At 39.1% G+C, this 11638-nt stretch overlaps 1 protein-coding gene and 1 pseudogene across 1 annotated transcript in view; both read right to left on the bottom strand.

The window, feature by feature from the left end:
- Positions 1-11638, bottom strand: part of ITFG1 (integrin alpha FG-GAP repeat containing 1) — a gene marked incomplete at its 5' end in the record, with an annotated part of 101875 nt that overhangs the window by 26328 nt on the left and 63909 nt on the right. The window lies entirely within an intron of this gene.
- On the bottom strand, positions 416-547 carry LOC119469423 (annotated as a pseudogene).

The raw sequence follows: 11638 nt of genomic DNA, 5'->3' as shown, positions 1-11638 counted from the left end.
TTTCACCATGTTGACCAGGATGGTCTCGATCTCTTGACCTCGTGATCCACCCGCCTCGGCCTCCCAAAGTGCTGGGATTACAGGCTTGAGCCACCGCGCCCGGCCCTAATCCCTATTATTATATAGCAGACTGATTAATGTGGTGGCAAGGTGGCGGGGGAGAGTAAGTGTTCTGTGGTCCTTTAACTGTTACGTCTTTTCTCCCCAACCCCCTCCCAGCCCCCTTAGGTGAGACAGGCTAGAGGGGGCTGGAGTTGGGTATTTCACTTCTCCTCATGACAGACTCTGGCAAATCCTACCTTGGTTAGATGTTGGTAAAATAGTTTCCCTTGAAGACAGGCCTTTGTTAAGGAGAGCAATAGCTCTGGAAGTCTGTTTTTTTACTTTAAAAAAATTTTTTTTTAAATTTAGAGACCAGGGGAGAGCGCAAACGCATTCCCCCACTACCACAAATTATGCAATCGAGTTTCCCACATTTGGGGAAATCGCAGGGGTCACTGGGAAAACCACCTTCGTGATCATGGTATCTCCTCTGCCAGGTAAGTATATGTTTGTTTTTTAAAAAAGTTTACTCTCTTCCCTCTACACACACACAAACACAAGGACATTTTCCCCTCAGCTCTTGACCATGAGAACTTGATAGGGTTCTTAGAGGTAAAACTCAGAAAAAGTGTGTGATACGCTTAAGGATGGGCCTCCAGGAGTTTTTAATGTTTTAAACTAGTCTCAATCTCAGTCTCTAGCAATTAGTCAATCACCCTTGAAATGTTCCTACCAGTTACTGGCTCTAGCTGTGGTGTCTACCCTCAGGAACCTGTGATTCTCTGTATTTGCCTGTTCTAATTTTGGGGGCAGTGGTCTGTCCTGTGTCTTCATTCTTTGATGGATCTAAGAAGAGTTGTTGATTTTCAGTTTTTTTTTTTTGGTGAGGATGAGAGTACAACTGCCAACCTCTTTACATGTTGGATGGGAAACCATAAGATCTCAAAATATTTTTAAAAATTTTATTTTAATTTTATTAAATTTTTTTTTTTTTCAGATCTGGGCCTGCAGAGAAGTTAAAAGATTTTTCACTCATCATTCATTCTTTTGTTCTTTCTTATCTATCCTTTACATTTAAGTATATTTTTAAAAATGGGCAACTAGGCCTATTTTATTTTATTAAAAAATTTTCTTCTTTTTCAACAAAACCCACATTCAAAAGGCCTATTTTATATATATATATTTTTTTTTGACATCTTTAAAATGTAAAATATACCACTTTGGGAGGCCAAAACTATATTTTGAGCCCAAGAGTTCAAGGCCAGCCTGGGCAACGTGGTGAAACCTCACCTCTACAAAAAATTAAAAATAAGGCTGTGTGTTGGCACATACCTGTAGTCCCAGCAAACCTCTAGAAAAAATAAAAAATAAGTCAGTGTGTTGTTGTACAGCTGTAGTCCCAGCTACTAGGGAGACTGTGGTGGGGGGATCTCTTGGAGCCCAAGAGGGTGAGGCTACAGTGAGTTATAATCATGCTACTGCACTCTAGCCTGGGTGATGGAGTGAGATTTTGTCTCAAATAAATAAATACAAATACAGTAAAATCTTGAAATAAAGGAGGATTAAATCTTCTCAATTACTACTTTTAGTGAATATGCATAATTAAGTCAAATGTATTACTATAATGGTTAGTAAACTGTTCACTAAATTGTAATTAATTATAATAAATGGGCCAGGTGTGGTGGCTCATGCCTTTTATCCCAGCACTTTGGAAGGCCAAGGTGGATGGATCATGAGGTCAGGAGATCGAGACCATCCTGGCCAACATGGTGAAACTTCGTCTCTACTAAAAATATAAAAATTAGTCGGCCGTGGTGGTGGACGCCTGTAATCCCAGCTACTCGGGAGGCTGAACCTGGGAGGCGGAGGCTGCAGTGAGCTGAGATTGCGCCACTACACTCCAGCATGGGTGACAGAGTGAGACTGTCAATAAATAAATAAATAAATAAATAAATAAAGTTTTGTGTAAAGAACAATTAAAAAATGAAATTCCAGGCTATTTACCAAGTTACTTAGAAATACCAAGCAACTAAGTGAAACCAATTGGAACCTCTATCTAGAATGTGAGTTTTTCCTCAATGAAGTTAAGAAATAAAGATAACACATATAAAGATGTTATAGCTTTTGTGTCCACGATAGAGCTAAGAAACAGAACAAGATTTTTCTTTTCTGACAAATTTTTTTGTGCATGTCTGTTACTTTTCCCATTATATTGACTTTGCTAATACTACATCTGCATTTCTTCTTATTCACTTTTTCTGGTCCATGTATACCAATCCTTCAAACGAAAACTTCCTTCACCAAGTGTTACCTTCTCTATTCAGTCAATAATGGTCTTTCTCTGAACTCTGTTGCACTTATTGCTTTGTAATGACTATTTATGAGGGTATTTTGAAATGTATATGTCTAGCTCCTAATATATAAAGTTGATGATGGTAACCTCATTTAAGTATATTTTCATATTCACAGCACCTGGCAAAGTATCATGCACAGTTATCCAGTAAACAAGGTCAAGGGTATCAGATTTCTAGGAAGTCTTGCAGAATATGGAATCCTAGTTCTTTCATAAGACTCCATTCGGGCGCCTAAGTTTATAGAAGAAAGGGCTAGTGAATAGTAGTGAAAAGTCATTCATCTTTTAAACCCTCTTCTGATATCTTTCATTAGTGGCACATCTTGTTCTTTAGTTTTTTTCCTTATTTCTCTCTGCAAATAAATTATATTCTTTAGGACAATGAATATATTTCACATTTCTCCTCAGTGTCCCTGGGATTATAGTTTGTATTTGGTAGATGTTCAATAAATATTTTTCTACTATATATATTTATTAAATTTCAAGTTCTGGGATACATGTGCAGAACGTACAGGTTTGTTACATAGGTATACATGTGCCATGGTGGTTGCTACACCTATCAATCCATCATCTATGTTTCAAGCCCTGCATACATTAGGTATTTGTTCTAATGTTCTCCCTCCCCTTGTCCCTCCATCGCCTCAATAAATATTTTTTAAATAATAAAAAAATCTTCATAGAGTAACCCACTGTGGAGTTTACTGTATATGTGCACCATCCCCCACACCCCCACAACTAACACACTTTACAAATGATTCCGATGCTCTTGAACTTTTCACTTGTCCATTTTCTATGACTCTCTTAATTTCCATTTATTCTCTTGCTTTCATCTTTTTTTCACTTGCTCACTTATTTTATAGATTTGTCCTTATAAGTTTCTTTCCATTTTATTTTTACTACCCCTTACCCTTATTTAATTGCATCTCTTCTTTAGTTCTTTATAAATGTGTGGTTGTGTTTGTATGTTGGGGGGTGCAACAGAAATCACTGAATTTTGACAACATAGGTTATTTAAGTTTTATAGCTCATTACTATTTCATTGGAAGAGTCATCACACAAAACTAGTAGAAAGGAGACTCTTGAGTGTCATTTCCAGGAAAGGACCAGTTTGAGTAAATAACAGAGTACTCCCAATTTTCCTTCCCGTCTCTTATGGCATTCCTGTCTTTCATGTCATTTATCCATATGCTACAACCACCTAGTATACTACTACTATTATTACTTTAAACAAAATTATTTTTTAGATCAATTAAGAATAAGAAAAATAGAAAGGGAGATCCAAGATGGCCGATTAGACACAACTCCAGTGCACAACACCCAGCGAGAGAGACACAGAAATCTAGAGATCTCCTAGCTCTAACTGAGGTACCAGGTGCATTTCAATGGGTCTGGTCTGATGGTTAGCAAAGCCCACTCAGGGCAGACTGAGGCGGGGAAGGGTGCTGCTTCACCCAGAAAGTGCATCTGACCAGTGAGTCAGAGGCTCCCCTCTGGCACTCCGGTACAGATACAGCGCTTCCCATCAAGCGCCAGGAATTACAAGCTCAGAGTTGAATAAGAGCCTGCGACTGAGCTTTTGCCCCCTCCCTTCACCCGCAGAAAGAGGGAGCTGTAAGCAGGAGCAGCTGGGCGGGTCCCTACCCCATGACTGGAGAGAGAGGAAGCTGAAAGGGGGAAACGGCTGGGTGTGGCTGGGTGGGTCCCTACCCTCCCCCACAAAACCCAGAGGGCTGAAGCTCTGACTCTAGTGGGTTTTGCAGCCAGTGCCACAGTCTGAGATGAACGCTGAATGATCCAGCCCAGTGGAGGAAGGGCACAACCCACCACTAGAGGGGTGGGACTGGGCTACATGTTTTAACAAAAAACACAGGAAGCCTACGTAGCAATGGGACGGTGCTCTTGACAATCCAGCAGTGCCTACAGGTCAGTGGAAGAGGCAGATCTAATCTCCCAGTATAAACAAAAAAGACACAGGAAGCTTCCCTAGTAACCTGAAAGAGTCCCTAGAAACCCAGTAGCGCCTCCACAGGCAGACAAGCAACCTCATCAAGCAGCTCCCTGACAACACAGCCAGGTAAATCCACAAAGATGGGAAAAAACCAGCGCAAAAAATGATGAAACCATCAAAGACCAGAACACCTCTTCTCCTTCAAGGGATCACAACTCCTCAACAACACAGGATCACAACTTGACCGAGGAGTGCGACAAATTGACAGAAACAGGCTTCAGAAAGTGGATAACAAACTTTTTTGAGCTAAAGGAACACGTTCTAACTCAATGTAAAGAAACCAAAAACCTTGAGAAAAGGTTAGATAAAATGCTAACTGGAATAACAAGCTTAGAGAAGAACATAAACAACTTGATGGAGTTGAAAAACACAGCACGAGAACTACGTGAAGCAAACACAAGTTTAATAGCCGAATTGATCAAGCAGAAGAAAGGATATCAGAGATTGAAGATCAACTCAATGAAATAAAAAGAGAAGGCAAGACAAGAGAAAAAAGAGTGAAAAGAAATGAACAAAGCCTCCAAGAAATATGGGATTATGTTAAAAGACCTAATCTACACTTGATTGGTGTACCTGAATATAATGGGGAGAATGAATCCAAGCTGGAAAACACGCTCCAGGATATTATCCAGGAGAACTTCCCAAGCCTAGCAAGGCAGTCCAAATTTCAAATTCAAGAAATACAGAGAACTCCACAAAGATACTCCTCAAGAAGAGCAACCCCAAGGCACATGATCGTCAGATTCACCAGGAAAAAATGCTAAGGGCAGCCAGAGAGAAAGGTCAGGTCACCCACAGATGGAAGCCAATCAGACTCACAGCAGATCTTTCAGCAGAAACCCTACAAGCCCCAAGAGAGTGGGGGCCAATATTTGACATCCTTAAACAAAAGAACTTTCAACCCAGAATCTCATATCCAGCCATATTAAGCTTCATAAGTGAAGAAGAAATAAAATCCTTTACAGACAAGCAATTATTGAGAGATTCTGTCATCACTAGACCTGCCCTACAAGAGCTCCTGAAAGAAACACTAAGCACAGAAAGGAACAAGTACCAGACACTGCAAAAGCAAACCAGTTGGCAAAGACCAAAAATGCAATGAAGAAAATAAGTCAACTAACGGGAAAGAAAACCAGCCAGTAACAAAATGGCAGGATCAAATTCACACATAACAATATTAACATTGAATGTAAATGGCCTAAACATCCCAATCAAAAGACAAAGACTGGCAAACTGGATAAAAAGAGCCCATCAGTGTGCTGTATTTAGGAAACCCATCTCACATAAAAAGAAAACATAGACTCAAAATAACGGGATGGAAGAAGATTTACCAAGCAAATGGAGAACAAAAAAGAGCAGGGGTTACAATCCTAGTCTCTGATAAAATGGACTTCAAACCAACAAAGATCAAAAGAAACAAAGAAGGACACTACATAATGGTAAAAGGATGAATCCAACAGGAGGAGCTAACTATCTTAAATATATACACCCCCAATACAGGAGTACCCAGATACATAAAGCAAGTTCTTAATGACCTAAAATGAGATTTAGACTCCCACACAATAATAGTGGGAGACTTCAACATTCCACTGTCAATATTAGACAGATCAACGAGACAGAAAATTAACAAGGATATCCAGGACTTGAATGCAGAGCTGGACCTAGCTGACCTAATAGACATATACAGAATGCTCCACCGCAAATCCACAGAATATACATTTTTCTCAGCACCACATTGCACTTACTCTAAAATTGACCACATCATTGAAAGCAAATCACTCCTCAGCAAATGCAAAAGAACAGAAATCATAACAAACAGTCTATCAGACCACAACACAATCAGACTAGAACTCTGGATCAAGAAACACACTCAAACCCACACAACCACTTGGAAACTGAACAACTTGCTTCTGAGTGTTGACTGGATAAACAGTGAAATGAAGGCAGAAATAAAGATGTTCTTCAAAACCAACCAGAATGAAGACACAACTTACCAGAATCTCTGGGACGCCTTTAAAGCAGTGTCGAGAGGGAAATTTATAGCAATAAATGCCCACCAGAGAAGATAAGAAAGATCTAAAATTGACACCCTATCATCAAAATTGAAAGAGCTAGAGGAGCAAGATCAAAAAAACTCAAAAGCTAGCAGAAGACAATAATTAAGATCAGATAATTAAGATCAGAGCTGAACTGAAGGAGATAGAGACACAAAAAACACTTAAAAAATCAAAATTCAGGAGCTGGTTTTTTGAAAAGATCAACAAAATTGACAGGCTGCTAGTCAGATTAATAAAAAAGAAAAGGGAAAAGAATCACATAGATGCAATAAAAAGCAATAAAGGGGATATCATCACTGATCCCACAGAAATACACACTACCAACAGAGATTACTACAAACAGCTCTACTCACATAAACCAGTAAACCAGGAAGAAATGGATAAATTCCTAGACACTTATATTTTACCAATACTAAACCAGGAGGAAGTTGAAACCCTGAACAGACAAATAACAAGGGCTGAAGTAGAGGTAACAATCAATAGCCTACCAACCAACAAAAGTCCAGGTCCAGATGGGTTCACAGCCAAATTCTATCAGATGTACAAAGAGGAGCTGGTTCCATTCCTTCTGAAACTGTATCAAACAATACAAAAGGATGGAATCCTCCCTAACTCATTTTATGAGACCAACATCGTCCTGATACCAAAACCAGGCAGAGACTCAACAAGAAAAGAAAACTTCAGGCCAATATCCATGATGAACATTGATGCAAAAATCTTCAATAAAATACTGGCAAACAGATTGCAACAGCACATCAAGAAGCTTCTCCATCACGATCAAGTAGGCTTCATCCTGGGGATGCAAGGCTGGTTCAACATACGCAAATCCATAAATGTAATCCATCACATAAACGGAAACAAAGACAAAAACCACATCTATTATCTCAATAGATGCAGAGGTCTTTGATAAAAATTCAACAGCCCTTCATGCTAAAAAGTATCAATAAACTAGGTATTGACGGAACATATCATAAAATGATAAAAACTATATATGACAAACCAACAGCCAATATCATACTGAAGGGGCAAAAGCTGGAAGAATTCCCTTTGAAATTAGGCACTAGACAAGGATGCCCTCTCTCACCACTCTTACTCAACATAGTATTGGAAGTTCTAGCCAGAGCAATCAGGCAAGAAAAAGAAATAAAGGATATTCAATTAGGAAAGGAGGAAGTCAAAGTGTCTTTATTTGCAGATGACATGACTGTGTATCTAGAAGACCCCATCATCTCAGCCCAAAATGTTCTCAAACTGATAAGCAACTTCAGCAAAGTCTCAGGATACAAAATCAATGTGCAGAAATCACAAGCATTTCTATATACCAATAATAGACAAACAGCCAAATCAAGAATGAACTCCCATTCACAATTACTACCAAGAGAATAAAATACCTAGGAATACAACTAACAAAGGATGTCAAGGACCTCTTCAAGGAGAACTACAAACCAGTGCTCAACGAAATAAGAGAGGACACAGATGGAGAAACATTCCATGTTCATGGTTAGGAAGAATCAATATCGTGAAAATGGCCATACTGCCCAAAGTAATCTATAGATTCAACATTATCCCCATCAAGCTACCAATGACCTTCTTCACGGAACTGGAAAAAACCACTTTAAACTTCATATGGAATCACAAAAGACCCTGCATAGCCAAAACAATCCTAAGCAAAAAGAACAAAGCCAGAGGCATCACACTGCCGGACTTCAAACTATACTACAAGGCTACAGTAATCAAAACATGGTACTGGTACCAAAACAGAGACATAGAATAATGGAACAGAACAGAGACCCCAGAAGAAACACCACACATCTACAACCATCTGATGTTTGACAAACCAGGCAAAAACAAGCAATGGGGAAAGGACTCCATGTTTAATAAATGGTGTTGGGAAAACTGGCTAGCAATGTGCAGAAAGCAAAAACTGGACCCCTACTTGTTACCTTACACTAAAATTAGGTCTAGATGGATCGAAGATTTAAACATAAAACCTAACGCCATAAAAACACTAGAAGAAAATGCAGTCAAAACCATCCAGGACATAGGCATAGGCAAGGACTTCGTGACTAAAATACCAAAAGCAATGGCAATAAAAGCCAGGATAGACAAATGGGATCTAATTAAACTCTAGAGCTTCTGTACAGCAAAAGAAACCATCATTAGAGCGAATTGGCAACCAACAGAATGGGAAAAAATTTCGCAATCTACCCATCTGACAAAGGGCTAATATCCAGAATCTACAAGGAACTAAAACAGATATACAAGAAAAAAACAAACAACCCCATTCAAAAGTGAAGGATATGAACAGACACTTTTCAAAAGAAGACATATATGAGGCCAACAAACATATGAAAAAGTGCTCATAATCACTGGTCGTTAGAGAAATGCAAATCAAAACCACACTGAGATATCATCTCATACCAGTTAGAATGGCAATCATTAAAAAATCTGGAGACAACAGATGCTGGAGAGGATGTGGAGAAACAGGAACACTCTTACACAGTTGGTGGGAGTGTAAATTAGTTCAACCATTGTGGAAGACAGTGTGGTGATTCCTCAAGGATCTAGAAATAGAAATTCCATTTGACCCAGCAATCCCATTACTGGGTATATACCCAAAGAACTATAAATTGTTCTACTATAAAGACACATGCACATGTATGTTCATTGCAACCCTGTGTACAATAGCAAGGACCTGGAACCAACCCAAATGCCCATCAATGATAGACTGGACAAAGAATATGTGGTACATACACACCATGGAACACTACGCAGCCATACAAAACCATGAGTTCGTGTCCTTTGTAGGGACATGGATGAATCTGGAAACCATCATTCTCAGCAAACTGACACAAGAACAGAAAGCCAAACACCGTATGTTCTCACTCATAGGTGGGTTTTTAACAATGAGAATACATGGACTCAGGGAGAGGAACATCACACACTGGAGGCAGTTGGGGGGGGTAGGGGAGAGACAGTGGGGAGTGGGAAGGGAGGGGAGGGTGGGGAGGGATAAAATGGGGAGAAATGCCAGACATAGTATGCACCTAAAGTAAAATACATAAATTAAAAAATATATGTAAATTTAAAAAAAGAAAAAAATAGACAAAAGAGCTGAATAGACAGAGGCTGGGAAGGGTAGTTGTGAGGGGTGTTAGGGGAGAGGTGGGATGGCTAATGGGCACAAAATAATAGGTAGAATGAATAAGGTCTAGTATTTGATAGCACAACAGGGTGACTACAGTCAACAATAACTTATACTTTACAGTAACTAAGAGTATAACTGACATGTTTGTAACACAAACAAATGGTAAATGCTTGAGGTAATGGATACCTCATTTACCCTGATGTAATTATTAGGCATTGTATGCCTGTACTGAAATATCTCATGTACTCCATAAATATATACATCTACTATGTACCCATAAAAATTAAAAATAAAAAAATTGAAAAGTAACAGTAAAAAAAAAAAGAATAAGAAAAATAAAAGACCTTATTTTATATCCATGTATTCCTTCTCTGATGCTCTTCCTTATGTAGATATATTTCTGACTTACCATATTCCTTCTCCTTGAATAACTTCTTTTAATATTTCTTGAGTGGTGATTAATTCCCTCAGTTTTTGTTTGTCTGATATCCTTTATTTCTCCCTCACTTTCTTTTTTTTTGGTTTTTATTTCTTCTAAAAAAAATCCAAAATGGGATACTTGTGCAGAACGTGCATGTTTGCTATATAGGTGTACATGTGCCATGGTGGTTTCCTGCACCTATTGACCCTGACCTGTCCTCTAAGTTCCCTCTCCTGACCCTCCACCCCCCAATAGGCCCTGGTGTGTGCTGTCCCCCTCTCTGTGTCCATGTGTTCTCAGTGTTCAACTCCCACTTATGAGTGTATTTCTCCCACACTTTAAAAAGATAATTTTGCTGGATACAGAATTCTAGGTTGGTGGTTTTTTCCTTTGGTGTTACAACACTTGAAATATTTCACTGCATTTTCCTTTTACCTGCATGCTTTCTCACAAGAAGGCGGCTGTAATTCTAACCTTGTTCTGCTATAGTATTTTTTTCCTCTGGCTTAAGATTTTTCTTTGTCTTTGCTTTTCAGCAGTTTGACAATGATGTACATAAATGTAGATTTTTTTTTGGTTTATCCTGCATGGTGTGGTCTGAGCTTCCCAAACCTGTGGTTTGGTGTGTATCATTACTTTTAGAAAATTCTTGGCTATTAATTACTTTACCTATTTCTTTTGCTCTGTTCTCTCTTCTTCTTCTGATATTCTAATTTTCCTTATTGTCTGCTCTTTCAGTTTGTTCACTTATAATGCTCTGCTACTATATTGAGCCCTGGTGGTGTGGTGGTAAAGTGTTGGGGAGGGAGGAAACATTATAAAAATTTATGATTTTAGAATAATCAGTCTTGAAAACCAAAAATAAAATCCCAAGACCCCCTAACTGAATGAACTGAGCTCCCCTGGGCCACAAGAAACCTGAAAACTGAATTCCCATTCAAGATGGGAAGGGAGGTTGCAAATGCTTTGCTGTACTCCCTTCCTTTTGGAGTTTAGGCACAACTGATCAGCATTAACATTAAAATAGAGATCCTGGACAGGAGCCACAATGGCTCATGGCTGTAATCCCAGCACTTTGGGAGGCCAAGGCGGGTGGATCACTTGAGGTCAGGAGTTCAAGAGCAGCCTGGCCAATACGGCAAAACCAAGTCTCTACTAAAAATACAAAAATTAGCCAGGTGTGGTGGTGCACACCTATAATTCTAGTTACTTGGGAAACTGAGGCAGGAGAATTGCTTTTACCCAGGAGGCAGAGGTTGCAGTGAGCCGAGATTGTGCCACTGCAGCCAGCCGAGGTGACAGAGCAAGACACTGTCTCAAAAAAACAAAACAACAACAAACTAGACATCCTAAGGCTGACAAAACATTCTCTCTGGCAAAAAGGTACTAGATTCCAGCCTGACTCTGGTATAGCATCACATGACAGATAGCAGACCCTGAAGGATTTCTTTCCTTTTTTAAGTACTTTTCTTAGTACTTAATTCCAAAATATTAATATATTTCTTTAACATATTTTGAAATGGCCATGCAAAGCTATCTTTTGTGGAGGAAATGTTACATCTGTAGAGAATCTCCATTTATGCCGCCAGGCTCTTCTCAGATCTAGAAG

The sequence above is a fragment of the Cebus imitator genome, unplaced genomic scaffold (assembly GCF_001604975.1).
Source record: "Cebus imitator isolate Cc_AM_T3 unplaced genomic scaffold, Cebus_imitator-1.0 Scaffold652, whole genome shotgun sequence".
Taxonomy (NCBI): Eukaryota; Metazoa; Chordata; class Mammalia; order Primates; family Cebidae; genus Cebus; species Cebus imitator.
Note: the sequence above shows the minus strand (reverse complement) of the source record. Positions and strands in the feature narration are given on the sequence as shown.